Genomic DNA, 15,814 nt, shown 5'->3' with positions numbered 1-15,814 from the left:
TCACATGCTGCACTGGCCAATCACAGCCATGCCAATAGTAGGCAAGGCTGTGATGGCCTCTTGGGGCAAGTAGTATGACGCGCACCACAAGTCACAAAATAGCCGCCTATCACCCCAGAAAAAAGTGATCTAAAAACGCTCTGGGCAGCCTCAAAAAAGTGAGCAAGTCGATATTAGCACTTCAATGATCCACAGCTGCAGATCGATCACAGAATGAAGTCTTTTGGAGGAGTTAATCTGCCTAATCTCGCCCTAACGTCGAAGCTGCAACCTCTCCCTATGCTTGAATCAGCAGAGTGACGTGCAGTGCTACGTGACCCAAGCTTATATAGAGGCTGGGTCACATGCTGCACTGGCCAATCACAGCCATGCCAATAGTAGGCAAGGCTGTGATGGCCTCTTGGGGCAAGTAGTATGACGCTTGTTGATTGGCTGCTTTGCAGCCTTTCAAAAAGCGCCAAGAAAGCGCCGAACACCGAACCCGAACCAGGACTTTTACGAAAATGTTCGGGTTCGGGTCCGTGTCACGGACACCCCAAAATTCGGTATACAGTTCGGGTTCGCTCATCCCTACTTATGACCACAAGGGTGGCCCATACTGGCAGATGGTAAATAACCAGGAGGATGACTCCAGCAACCATGGCTGAAGTACCCCTCAGCATCTGGTCTCCAGAAAGGCTTTATAGCCCAAAGTAACCACACCCACACTCAGACACACCCAGTGTTCACACAGAAAGAAGGAAGTTAACCCTTCCTACACCAGGCAGGGTAGTGAAGCCACTTAAAGGGAAAAGCACATAAACACACTCACCTGTTACCGCTGGCAACGGCATGCATGGCAACCATGGCCTGAGGAACAGCCAGCAGGCTGAGACACTGCCACCACATGCACACAACACCAGACGTTGCCGCGGACAACCGCAAGTGAAGGGAGGTGTCACAGTGCATACAAACATAACCTCTTGCACAACAAACAGACAAAGTGCATACACAAAACTACACGTTGGCAAAGACAACAGCATGCATGGACAGCGAGCCACCCAGCAACCAGCTCAGGCTGCTCCACTGCCCAACAACCACAAGTTGCCAGCGGCAACCACACGTGAGGCAAGATACTAGCCCTCACCTGTGGTTGACAACAATACAAGACCGCGGGCAAATGCATGAGGCTCCCAAGGAGTCACGACCATGACCATGGTCGTGACACTGCTGAACCACTAAGTTGAACACGTGGGCTAGGCATGGTATGTGTGTGAGCTTGCCGAGCTCCAAAGCACAAGATCTCCTCATGTCCCTCTTCAAGCGGGCTTGGCGAGAGGCCCAAATCAAGGATTGAGAGCTCCTTGAAAGATCTTAGTGTGGGATCACTTGTTTGCGAAGACTCTCCATGGTGGGACGAAGGAAGATCAGGATGAGGATTCTGTTGACCAGACAATTGGCTACTGAGACTGGACTTTGTGGAAGACAGGGTGGTGCTTAACCGACTGGAAGCATTATCTGCTGCAATCCAACCGACCACACTGGTGTGACTTCGAGAGTGGTGTCCTGCACTGCCCTGCAAGCTGGAATATGAAGCTAGGTATCGTGGATGAGTATGTTTCTTGTGCTCTGACAGCAGCCACAGTTTAACGGCGCCCACGGCCACGGCCTCTGCGTGCACCATCAACAGCACGGCCACGTCCCCGTCCCTTATTGCTCGCCTTGAGCATATAACATGGTATATATGCTTGCAAGTATGTCACACATACAGTAGCGCAGGTTTTGTAAGTGTATGTGCAAATAAATTACACTGAATGTCACAGATATTTAGGATGCGAATACGTTATACAGGAGATGTAGCGCAGGTAATGTCGCTGTCACCAGCGGCTAAGTAAAAATTGCACTGAATGTCACGGATATTTAGGATGCGCAAACGTTATACAGGAAATGTAGCGGAGGTAATGTCGCTGTCATCAGCGGCTAAGAAAAAATTACACTGAATGTCACAGATATTTAGGATGCGCAAACGTTATACAGGAGATGTACCGCAGGTCATGTCGCTGTCAGCAGCGTCCAAACAATTGTGCTGAATGTCACAGATATTTAGGATGCGCAAATGAAACACAACAGATGTAGCAGAGGTTGTGTCACTGTCAGCAGCGGCCAAACAATTGCACGCAATGTAGCGCAGGTTGCGCTAATAATATATATTGCAGCCAGATAAAACAATAGTCTTTAAAAGGACTTTTGGGTCTCTAACACCTTTCAACACTAAACCCTGCCTAAAAATAATAATAATAATCCTCTCCTTACACTATCTGTCCCTTCTGCTGCAGCTCGCCTTGACTAAGACTGAGCCCAACCACGTGTCATCGGGTGCTATATAGCACCCAGTGACGCATTCCGGCCAGCCAATCACTGAAATGGCAGTAACCAACATGGCTATGGCATTATAGTAAGTGCTAGTACTTCCCTGCATGTTTATTGGCTTCGCAAGAGCACACGCGGTGTTCGGCCAAGTCAAAATGGTGACATATTACATGGCTAGAAATGTTCAACATTGGTTGGAAGAGTATGAGCAAGACTTGCAAATATTACCCTGTTCCTCTAATTTCCCAGACTTGAACACAATTAAGCATCTGTGGTCCATCTTAAACATTGTGTTTGCTCTTTGGATCCTCCCTAATGTATCCTCCAGCAGCTGTGTGATGCACTAAAGTCAGCATGGCTCCAAATACCTGTGACAGGTCCTACCAGGACTTTATTAAGTCAATACCAGCCTGTCTAGCTGTTGTCCATGCTGCACATGGTGATAACTCTGGATTTTAGCTGGTGGTCATAATAATATGGCATGAATGTGTATTTTTGTACTAGAGATGAGAAAATTTCTTGAAATTAATTTCAAGTATGATTCATAGAATTTAAAAAAAAATATGATTAGGGTATGAATAGATTCTACTCAAATCAAAAGTACTAGTTATACCCAAGTGAGACAAAGAAAGACCCACGTGCAATACTCTTCCAGCAAGTCAGTTCTTCTTAAAAAAAACTAAATAAAATCTCAAGAGAAAATTGAACTGGTCAGTTAAGTGGCCTTTGTTAGAGGTGCTCTTTTTCATTACATAAACCACCTAGTATGTATGAGTCTACCCAAAGCTGCTCTGCATTTCTGGGGAATATATATGGAAATTAGCATATCTTACTTCTACTGGCAATAGAGGAGCTTAATTTTCTTTTCTTTATTTGTAAGAAAAGCAAATTAGATTATCTTAAAATGCTCATCAAGCATATAAGGTGGTCTCCCTATCGACAAAGGACTGTCATAATATAATATATATACAATGTATACAATCAGGTTGGACCGCCACAGTGTCTTGCAGTCTATGACTGAATTCTTGTGGCAGTCCTTTTCTGCCTTAGGCCTCAGGCCGCCCGTGTGCCTTCCGCAATTTGTGGAACGGAACGGGCGGCCCATTGTAGACATCCCTATTCTTGTCCGCAAAACGGACAAGAATAGAACATGCTATATTTTTTTTCCGGGGCCTCGGAACGGAGCAACGGATGCGGACAGCAAACGGAGTGCTGTCCACATCTTTTGCGGCCCCATTGAACTGAAAAGTTTGGGTTTGTACCGAACTTTGCGAGTTCGGGTTCCCGGACCCGAACCCGGACTTTTCACTGAAATTCGGGTTCGGGTTTGATGTTCGGGTGATTTTATTATTTTCCGTTATAACATGGTTATAACGGAAAATAATAGCATTCTTAAAACAGAATGCTAAATAAAATGTCTATTGAGGGGTTAAAAAAAACAAAAAAAAACTCACCTCATCCACTTGATCATGCAGCCGGTATCTTCTTTTCTTCAGGTCCTGCTGAATAAAGATATAAGGACCTCAAGTGGATGAGGTGAGCTTTTTTTATTTTTAACCCCTCAATAGACATTTTATTTAGCATTCTGTTTTAAGAATGCTATTATTTTCCGTTATAACCATGAAGTTCGGTTCCCCATTTACTAAAATGGGGTCAGGGTTCAGGGTGAAGTTCGGGTCAAGTTCGGCTCCCAAACCCAAAATTTGACCTGAAGTTCGGGCGAACCTGGCGAACCCGAACTTCCACAGGTTTGCTCAACCCTAGTCTGGAGAATAACATAAAAATGTACATGACATATGTGGTGCATTATTTTCTCTGCTATTCAGCACTCCTTGGATTTATTATAGAGTACAGTGGTCCCTCAAGTTACAATATTAATTGGTCCCAGGATGACCATTGTATTTTGAAACCATTGTAACTTGAGTCATCAGTTACAAAGCCCCAAAATGTCATCCAATAAAATGAAGAGTTTTGAATAATAAGCAGGTATCTAAGACAGATAAAACAAGTCCTTACATATACCATTCAGAAATAGCTGCTAACTAGCAATAATATAGTTATTTTACCAGAGAAGTGGCCTTGATTGGTTGGATCTGAGCCTGAGACATTGTATGTTAAGTCTAGTTTCAATATATGATGGGTCAGGAAAGACCATTATATGTTGAAAATATTGTATCCTGAAGCCATTTTATCTTGAGAGATCACTGTATGGTTAATCCAACTAGTGAACCATTGTTATCATTCCCCAAATAGCACAATGTTAATGGGGCTAATCGTTCAAAATTCAAAGACATTAAACACCAAAGGACAAAAAGTACTGCAATTTGCGGGCCGCAACACGGCCACGGGGCATAAAACAGATAGTGATACCTCATTATGTTTGGATCATTTTGTGAATGCCATTTAATTTTTTGGTGACATTAGAAGGCTTAGAAGTTTAGAAGCAAATCTTACAATTTTTCAGAAAATTTCCAAAACCCACTTTTTAAGGACCAGTTCAGTTGTGAAGTCACTGTTGGGCTTACATAATAGAAACCACCCATAAATGGACCCATTTTAGAAACTACACACCTCAAGGTATTTAAAACTGATTTTTTTTTTTTAACAATCCTTTATTGTTATCATGTCAATGCGATACATCAGTAAAGTAAAATGCATATAAGGTGTACAAAAGAACAATCGGTTCACATTTCTTTTCTTCCAAACATATGATGAAAACATGACAAACCTATATTTTCTAATTTCTCCCCCCCTCCCCTCCTGTACCCCCCCTCCCTCCCCTTCTCTGGATGTCCCGGCTACTTCTGAGGAACATTCAAACTTTCAAATTTCCCAATCGATCTCTCAAGTCTTCTTGTAGATACCACTCTGTATATTTAAAAGGCCCCATTACTGAGGGGTATTCAGCATGTGGAATGTATTGCAGGATAAACCTTTTCCAAGTTTTATATAACTTCTTTCCCAGGATTTCTTTTTTAGCAATAGCGTTTTGCCATTCTATCTGAAAAATACATCTGATCTGGGTTATCAATAGATCCAAACTAGGGACCTCTGCAGTCAACCACTTCGTCAGCAAGCACCTTTTCGCTTCCAACACTACTGTATGAGCTAACATCGTCAGTTTCTTTTCCTCACTGTTCCCATTGACTTCATCAGTCTCCATTTCATCTGCTTGGAGCACCACCAGTGATGGCGTTAGACCTGTGTGGCTACACCCAGTGCGCTCCAATAGCTGAGCTACTTGGGTCCAAAAAATATCTAGCTTGGGGCATTCCCATAGTCCATGAAACAGATCAGATTTTGGGACTCCACACTTGGGACAGGCTGTGAGTCTGTCGGGTTTAGCTGTTGACACCGGAAAGTCGAAACCATATATGGCATGGTGCAAGATTTTGAACTGGGTTTCTCTCATTTTTTCATTTGAGACTGCCCTGTACACAGCTTGAAGCCCCGAGAGAACCACCAGACCAACATCCCTTATGTTCAGCTTAATGCCCCATTTTTTGAATAAAGACCCTCGTAGGGATTCCTCCCAAGAATCTCTAAGAGCATTATAAAGCATGGAAATTGAAGTCTTGTTTTTATTGCTTATTAGGGAGTCAAATTTGTTTTTTTGCCATTCCTTAGAGAGGTCTTTTAACAACCCTCTCACATAACTCCTAACCTGCATATAAGGGAACGAATTCGGCCCTTGGAGAGCCCATCTTTCCTCCACTTCCTTTAACGTTGCCCATCTGGCTTCCTTCTCATGGAAGAGGTCTCCCATCTTATTTACCCCCTTGTTATCCCATGTTTGAAAAGACTTGTCCGTGTTTCCCGAAACAAAAGCAGGGTTGCCCCTAATGGGTAGGTGTTTAGAGAACTGAAATGATAGGCCAAACAACTTCCTAATGTTCTTCCATGCGATAATAGTGTCCCTCAATATCAGTGATTTTCTCGCCACCACTGGAAGCTGAGATACTCTCGTATGTACCAAAGCCATCAAATTCCAAGGGGCCGCAAGCTGGCGTTCTACATGCAAGTTGGAGTAGTATGCTGATTCGTTGGCCCAATCAATAATATGCCTGCTGAGACATGTCAAATTATAACCCCGTAGGTCTGGGAAGTTAAGACCCCCATGACATCTCCTGAGCTTTAGTTTTTTTAAAGAAATCCTCGCCCGTCTCCCTCCCAAAAAAATTTGACGAACCTACTTTCCATTTCAGTTACACCCGCGTGACGCAGAAGAGTTGGAATCGTCTGGAGAGGGTACATCAGCTTCGCCACTCCCATCATTTTGATCAGGTGACTTCTCCCTACTAACGAGAGAGGCAGGTTTTGCCACCTATCCAGATCAGACTTGATTTTGGAAAATAATGGGGGAAAGTTCAATTGATATATTGAATGCGGGGACTTCCCAATCTTGATCCCTAGATATGTAATTTGTTTTGTCGCTTTCATGATGCCTAAGCCTGAGGATCTCATATAGGCCCCATCATCTCCCTGCGCTAAGGGTAACAGTTCGCATTTGGACATGTTGATTGCGTACCCTGAGTACCTACCAAAATCCTTTAGCAATTTCATTACTTTTTCTAATTGATTTTTCGGATTTGCCATAAAAAGTATAACATCGTCCGCAAATAGTGCCGCTTTCACCCGAGCCTCACCTACTTTAATTCCTTCAAACACTCTAGAGCTACACAAATCCCTTGCGAGGGGCTCTAACGCTATATTGAACAAGAGGGGTGATAATGGGCAACCCTGTCGAGTGCCTTTTTGCAACATAAATGGCGCCGACAAAAACCCCTGGGTATAAATCCTGGCTCTAGGATGGTGATACATTTGGGAAAGATATTTTATGAAAGCTCCAGAGAACCCCATTTTATCCAGAACTGCACCCAGCCATGCCCACAGCACATTATCAAATGCTTTCTCAGCATCCAAGGTGAGCATGGCTGGGTGTTCCCCCTGCACTGGCATATTGTGAACCCTGTCAAGAACCGTCAGGACCGTCCTTATATTTTTCACCGCCGATCTCCCCTGGACAAAGCCCACCTGCTCCTGGCCTATCAAACCAGGTAACAGGCTCTAAAACTGATTTTACAAACTTTGTTAACCCTTTTGGTGTTCCACAAGAATTAAAGGAAAATGTAAATGAAATTTCAGAATTTCACTTTTTTGGCAGATTTTCCATTTTAATCAATTTTTTTTCCGGTAACAAAGCAAGGGTTAACAGCCAAATAAAACTCAATGTTAATTACCCTGATTCTGTAGTTTACAGAAACACCCCATTTGTGATCATAAACCACTATACGGGCACTCGGCAGGGTACAGTAGAAAAGGAGCACCGTTTCATTTTTGGAGGGCAGATTTCACTGGGATAATTATAAGTTGCCATGTCACATTTGAAGACCACCTAATGCACCCCTAGAGTAGAAACTCAGGATAATGTGGCAGTTTGGTTTGTACAATTTTATGGTACATATGATTTTTGGTTGCTCTATATTACTATTACTAAATATCTGTTTTTTATTTTTTATTTTTTATTTTTTACAAAGTTCATCTGACAGGTTAGATCATATGCTATTTTTATAGAGCAGGTTGTTACAGATGCGACAATACCAAAAATTTTTGGGTTGTTTGTTTCAGTTTTACATAATAAAGCATTTTTGAAAAAAATCTTTTTTTTGTATCTCCATATTCTGAAAGCCATAGTATACTGTCCTCATTAGCACGGTGTGTAATCTGATATGTAGCTAAACCCTCTGTCTTCATAAGAAGAGAAAACTCTACTGCTTTAACCTTCTCTTTATTGATAGTAGATTGACAGGAAAGGTGAAACTACAGAATAAAACAGTAGTATTTTAGAACATAAATATCCATGGTACATGGCATGAATAAAGAATATCTGCTATACATGCAGTACATGAGATAATACAATGATAATGAGCTATCAATACAAGAAACATATAATGAACTACAGTAAATGTCACAAGATAGTGTCCTTTTCGACTATGCTTGAAAACAGGCTGAATAACAGATCATGGGGCAGGAAAACCAGAAAGAGTGTGGCTCCTGAGACATAAGATGACTACTGCTTCTAATACAAGCACAAGACTACAAAGAACCAGGAATTACCCACAACGCCCTGGGACTCCCATAATGCATAGGAAAAACAGGCTGGATGAAATACATGAACTCACCAGTAGTTGGTGCTGTTACGATACAATATAATGTAGATGAGATACAACACATGTAAATGCAATGTCAAAACTGTTAAACACACAGAAACTGGATTTGCATCTGAGGACAGAACACTCCCCGTCACTATTGTATTTGTTGGGTGCAAACAGTAGAACGAGTTCCCCTACTGGTCTATGGAACAATTTGGTCTCTCCCTGTCTCCGTATTTTCAATTCTACCTTGCGTATAATTCCGTCTTTACTTGGGAATGTCTTAGTAACAAGACCTAACGGCCACTCGTTTCTTCGTGACTGTCAGTCTTTCATTAGGACTACATCGCCGGCATGGAGGTTAGGCTTGCTGGTTTGCCACTTTCTTCTCGGTTGCAGAATGGGAATGTATTGCTTTTTCCACTTGTCCCAGAACAAGTTTGAGAGACTCTGTACTTGTCTCCATCGATTCCTGAAAAGATATTTGGAATTAAATTCTCTAGGTGGAGTACAAATTTGTTCAGTCTTTTGGGTAAGCAGTGTGGTGGTGTGAGAACTGTTGGGTCATCAGGATCGTTAGAAATCGGAGTTAGCGGTCTGGCATTTATGATAGCCGATACTTCTGCCTGAAGGTAGTCAGACTTTCATGAGTCAGCTTTGAAAATCCTTCTTGTAAGAAGATTGAGTCGAGGATTCTCTGTGCAATGCCTATATCATCTCCCAAGCACCTCCCATGTGTGAAGAGTGTAGTGGGTTGAAGGTCCAAGTGCATCCTCGTTCACTGAGGTATCTTTCTATATTGTTAACTTCCAAGTTGGAATAGAGTTGTAGTTCTCTCGCTGCTCCGACGAAGTTTGTTCCTCGGTCAGAACAAATTTGTTTGACAGGTCCTCTAATGGCAATGAAACGTCGGAAAGCATTAATGAAACAGGAGGTATCCATAGATTCAATTACTTCAATATGGACAGCTCGGATGGACAGACAAGTGAACATAATCACCCAATGTTTCCCATGCGCATGGCCTCCCCTGGTTTTCCGGACAACCACAGGCCAAGGACCGAACAAGTCTAGGCCAACATTGGTGAAGGGTGGATCCATACTTAGTCGGTCATACGGGAGGATTGCCATCTTCGTTGCCTGTGACATACCACGAAGTTTCCGACAGGTAACACATTTAAATATGAATCTGCATACTCAACTTTTAGCTCCAACTATCCACATTCCAGCTGCTCTTAGTGCTCCTTCAGTGAACAGACGACCTTGGTGCTTTGTCTGTTCATGGTAATGTTGCACGAGCAGAGTAGCTATATGATGCTGTCCAGGTACTATCACAGGATGTTTCTCTGCCAGACCTACATTGGCTTCCATAAGGCGTCCACCTATTCTTAAAAGCTCATCTTCATTGATCACTGTGTCAAGTTTCCTTAAAACACTACCTTTGGGAACGGGTCTTTGGTTGACTACACAGTTGATTAGTGATGTCGCGAACATAAAATTTTCAGTTCGCGAACAGCGAACACGAACTTCCGCAAATGTTCGCGAACTGGCGAACCGGGCGAACCGCCATAGACTTCAATAGACAGGCGAATTTTAAAACCCACAGGGACTCTTTCTGGCCACAATAGTGATGAGAAAGTTGTTTCAAGGGGTCTAACACCTGGACTGTGGCATGCCGGAGGGGGATCTATGGCAAAACTCCCATGGAAAATTACGTAGTGGACGCAGAGTCGGGTTTTAATCCATAAAGGGCATAAATCAACTAACATTCCTAAATTGTTTGGAATAACGTGCTTTAAAACATCCAGTGTGTGTATACGATCAGGTATGATGTTGTATCGATCAGGTAGTGTAAGGGTTACGCCCGCATCACAGACATTGACAGACCAAACTCCCCTTTTAATGCACCGCAAACAGTTCATTTGCACAACCGCAAACTCCCCATTTGCACAAGGTTGGATACCAAGCTAGCCACGTCCCGGTGATGTCATTGAAGGTTTCTTCCTCCACCCAGCCACGTACAACACCAAGGGTCCCCGAAAGGTCAATTGAATTGATTTTTCGAACGGGGAGATGGTTAAAAAAACGCTGGCTCCCTCCCCTTTGTTTTTATCCACGGTGACTGCGTCTGCGCCGTGCAATTTACTGTCACACCCGATATGAGTGGTATTTTCTGTAGTACTATTCTCATCAGTTTAATCCCTCTAACGTCCCCGACTCCCCAATCTGGGGGCCATTTATTAAACAGATTTTTCGGACGGGGAGATGGTTAAAAAAACGCTGGCTCCCTCCACTCTGTTTTAAACCACGGTGACTGCATCTGCGCCGTGCAATTTACTGTCACACCCGATATGAGTGGTATTTTCTGTAGTACTATTCTCATCAGTTTAATCCCTCTAACATCCCCAATCTGGGGGCCATTTATTAAATAGATTTTTTGAACGGGGAGATGGTTAAAAAAACGCTGGCTCCCTCCACCGATATGAGTGGTATTTTCTGTAGTATTATTCTCATCAGTTTAATCCCTGTTACGTCCCATATCAGGAATTGCCTTTTATGAAAAAAAATTTAGGCCGGGTACCTTCGACTGCCTTCACAGTGACAGACCAAACTCTCATACACTAAACTGAATTGATTTCAGGAACCGGGAGATGGAAAAAGCAGCTTGGTCGGTCCTCTTACTCCCAAATTGGGGCACTGCGCGTGCACAGAGCAATGTGCTGTGACACCCTATATGAGTGGTGTCTTAACTAGTACTATTGCTATCAGTTTAATCCCTGTTACGGACCCTATCCGGTCGAATTGATTAACCATTGTCGAATCCCCCATTGACATCCCCCTTATAAGCTGTGTAAAGCATATTTTTTAGTTTGGTTTTGAACTGCTGCATCCTTTCCGACTTTTGGTAATTTGGTAACATTTCTGCCACTTTCTGCTTATACCGGGGGTCTAGTAGCGTGGCCACCCGATCGCTTTTGGTCTGACCATAATGAAGCAACGGCCTTATCATCTGGGGTGTGGCAACATTGCCAACACACTTTTATAGAGGTGATGATGATTGCTTCATTGTGATACGCAAGCCCCTTCACCACAACAAGGTAACGATCACGAAGGGGAATTGACACTTGTATGTGCCTTTTTTTTTTGGTTTGTTTTTGCAGCCACAGTGCTGCACCATAGGACAGAAAAATTAGGCATGTACACATGCCTGAAAAATAATGGCACTGTTGCAGACGCTATTGTAGCAGCGGCCGGAAAAATTTATGTTTTCCAGGCAGAAAAGTGACTAAAACATTACGGCTTGAACCCTAGTTGGTGGTGGAGAATTCACGAAAGTCATCCGGTATGCAGACATTAAATACAGCAGCGTGGGGACCATTTTGAGGCCAAGGCATGTAATCAGGCCTTTTGTTAGTCAAACGTATCCCCCACTGTCAGTCCCTTCGGGATCCATGCCTCATTCATCTTTATGAAGGTGAGGTAATCAACACTTTTTTGACCGAGGCGACTTCTCTTGTCAGTGACAATGCCTCCTGCTGCACTGAAGCTCCTTTCTGACAGGACACTTGAAGCAGGGCAGGCCAGAAGTTCTATCGCAAACTGGGATAGCTCAGGCCACAGGTCAAGCCTGCACACCCAGTAGTGAAGGGGTTCATTGCTCCTCAGAGTGTCGATATCTGCTGTTAAGGCGAGGTAGTCTGCTACCTGTCGGTCGAGTCGTTCTCTAAGGCTGGATCCCGAAGGGCTGTGGCGATGAGTAGGACTGAAAAAGCTCCGCATGTCCTCCATCAACAACACATCTGTAAATCGTCCAGTCCTTGCCGCCGTGGTAGGAGGAGGATTACACTCACCTCTTCCCCTGTTAGATTCCCGTTGTGCTGTGACATCTCCCTTATAAGCTGTGTAAAGCATATTTTTTAGTTTGGTTTTGAACTGCTGCATCCTTTCCGACTTTCGGTAATTTTGTAACATTTCTGCCACTTTCTGCTTATACCGGGGGTCTAGTAGCGTGGTCACCCAGTACAGATCGTTCTCCTTTATCCTTTTTATACGTGGGTCCCTCAACAGACATGACAGCATGAAAGACCCCATTTGAACAAGGTTGGATGCAGAGCTTCTCATTTCCCGTTCCTCGTCCTCACTGATGTCATTGACGGTCTGTTCTTCCCCCCAGCCACGTACAACACCATGGGTCCCAGATAGGTGACAACAACGAGCACCCTGGGGTGCCTGCTGTGGTTGGTCTTCCTCCTCCTCAAAGCCGCCACATTCCTCCTCTGACTCCTCTTCCTCATACTCCTCTTCCAGCGTTGCTGCAGGTCCGGCAAGCGATGATGACAAGGCTGTTTCTGGTGGTGATGGTGACCACAACTCTTCCTCTTCCTCTTCACGCTCATCTACAGCCTGATCCAGAACTCTTCGCAGGGCACGCTCCAGGAAGAAAACAAATGGGATGAGGTCGCTGATGGTGGCTTCGGTGCGACTGACTAGGTTTGTCACCTCCTCAAAAGGACGCATAAGCCTACAGGCATTGCGCATGAGTGTCCAGTAACGTGGCAAAAAGATTCCCAGCTCCGCAGAGGCTGTCCTAGCACCCCGGTCATACAAATACTCGTTGACGGCTTTTTCTTGTTGGAGCAGGCGGTCGAACATTAGGAGTGTTGAATTCCAACGTGTCGGGCTGTCGCATATCAAGCGCCTCACTGGCATGTTGTTTCGCCGCTGAATATCGGAAAAGTGCGCCATGGCCGTGTAGGAACGCCTGAAATGGCCACACACCTTCCTGGCCTGCTTGAGGACGTCCTGTAAGCCTGGGTACTTAGACACAAAACGTTGTACGATGAGATTCAACACATGTGCCATGCACGGCACATGTGACAACTTGCCCAAATTTAATGCCGCCAACAGATTGCTTCCATTGTCACACACCACTTTGCCGATCTCCAGTTGGTGCGGGGTCAGCCACTGATCCACCTGTGCGTTCAGGGCGGACAGGAGTGCTGGTCCTGTGTGGCTCTCTGCTTTCAGGCAAGTCAACCCCAAGATAGCGTTACACTGTCGTATCCGGGATGTGGAATAGCCCCTGGGGAGCTGGGGGGAATCAGTTGATGTGCAGCCAGACGCCGCAGCAGAAGAGGACTCAGCCGAGGAGGAAATTAAAGAGGATGGAGTAGGAGTAGAGGAGGTGGCAGTAGGTCTGCCTGCAAGTCGTGGTGGTGTCACCAACTCCGCTGCAGAGCCACGCATTCCATGCTTGTCAGCCGTCAGCAGGTTGACCCAATGCGCAGTATACGTGATATACCTGCCCTGACCGTGCTTTGCAGACCAGGTATCAGTGGTCAGATGGACCCTTGCCCCAACACTGTATGCCAGAGATGCCATGACTTCCTTTTCAATGACATGATAGAGGTTTGGGATTGCCTTTTTTGAAAAAAAATTTCGTCCGGGTACCTTCCACTGTGGTGTCCCAATAGCGACAAATTTTTTGAAGGCCTCAGACTCTACCAGCTGGTATGGTAAAAGCTGGCGGGCTAAGAGTTCCGTCAAGCCAGCTGTCAGTCGCCGGGCAAGGGGGTGACTTTGTGACATTGGCTTCTTATGCTCAAACATGTCCTTGACAGACACCTGACTGTGGGCAGATGAGCAGGAACTGCTGAAGGTGAGAGATGGAGTGGCGGGTGGTTGAGAGGGGGCAGGGAGGACAGCAGTGGTTGACGTGGCTGAAGATGCAGGACCAGGAGGAGCATGGTGGCTTTGAGTTTGTGTGCTGCTTGTACTCATGTGTTGATCCCATAGGCGTTTGTGATGTGAGATCATGTGCCTTCGCAAAGCAGTTGTACCAAGGTGGGTGTTGGACTTCCCACGACTCAGTTTCTTTTGGCACAGGTTGCAAATGGCATTGCTTTTATCAGAGGCAGACACACAAAAAAAATGCCACACTGCTGAGCTTTGCAATGACGGCATTCTAGTGGTGGCAACAGCATGCGTTGACTGGCGTGCTGTCTGGCTGACCCCAGGTGCCGATACATGCTGTCTGACTGTGCCACTAACTCCTTGCGACGACCTCCCCCTGCTTCCAACTCGTCTCCTCATTCTCTCTGTCTCCCCTTCAGAACTTTCCCCCTCTTCTTCTCTTCGAGCAGGCACCCACGTGGCATCCGTGGACACATCGTCATCATCAACCGCTTCACTTGTATCTGACACCTCAGCAAAGGAAGCAGCAGCGGGTACAACATCATGATCATCACACTGTACGTCCATGTGTGTAATCCTGCCTGACTGAGACATATCCCCGTAATCTACATCATCTGGCAATAATGGTTGCGCATCACTAATTGCATCCAACTGATGTGTAAATAACTCCTCTGACGGATCAAGTGAAGCGGCTGTGGTGGCTGTGGTGGTAGTGGCGACGGGCGGGTGCGTGGTAACTTGAGAGCAGGTGACCGAAGCTGAGTTGGAGGAGGATGGTGCGTCAAGGTTCTTAGCGGAAGCTGTTGAAGATTGGGTGTCCTGTCTAAGCCAGTCAACTACGTCCTCTGAATTTTTCGGGTTCAGGGTACGTGGCCTCTGAAAACTGGGCATTATTCCAGGGACAGTGGAAATCACAGCACCACGACCACGACGGCCCCTGCGGGGTGGCCTGCCTCTGCCTGTCATTTTTTTTTTAGATAAGTGGTACTACGCGTGCTAGGTACTGTGCCACCCGGTATGAGTGGTTGGCACTGGCAGTGGGCACACTACAGTCTGTGGAAGTGGGCCTGACACACACTGGCAGCAGGCAAGCAACTGAATTTAGACTACTGTCTAAAAATTAAATGCCTTATTTATCGGCAAGCTACTGTGCCACCCGGTATCAGTGGTTGGCACTGGCAGTGGGCACACTACAGTCAGTAGAAGCGGGCCTGACACACACTGGCAGCAGGCAAGCAACTGAAATTACACTAAAGTGTAAAAATTAAATGCCTTATTTATCGGCAAGCTACTGTGCCACCCGGTATGAGTGGTTGGCACTGGCAGTGGGCACACTACAGTCAGTAGAAGCGGGCCTGACACACACTGGCAGCAGGCAAGCAACTGAAATTACACTAAAGTGTAAAAATTAAATGCCTTATTTATCGGCAAGCTACTGTGCCACCCGGTATGAGTGGTTGGCACTGGCAGTGGGCACACTACAGTCAGTGGAAGAGGGCCTGACACACTGACTGGCAGCAGGCAAGCAACTGAATTTAGACTACTGTCTAAAAATTAAATGCCTTATTTATCGGCAAGCTACTGTGCCACCCGGTATCAGTGGTTGGCACTGGCAGTGGGCA

Source organism: Bufo bufo, chromosome 1 (assembly GCF_905171765.1).
Source record: "Bufo bufo chromosome 1, aBufBuf1.1, whole genome shotgun sequence".
Taxonomy (NCBI): Eukaryota; Metazoa; Chordata; class Amphibia; order Anura; family Bufonidae; genus Bufo; species Bufo bufo.
Note: the sequence above shows the minus strand (reverse complement) of the source record.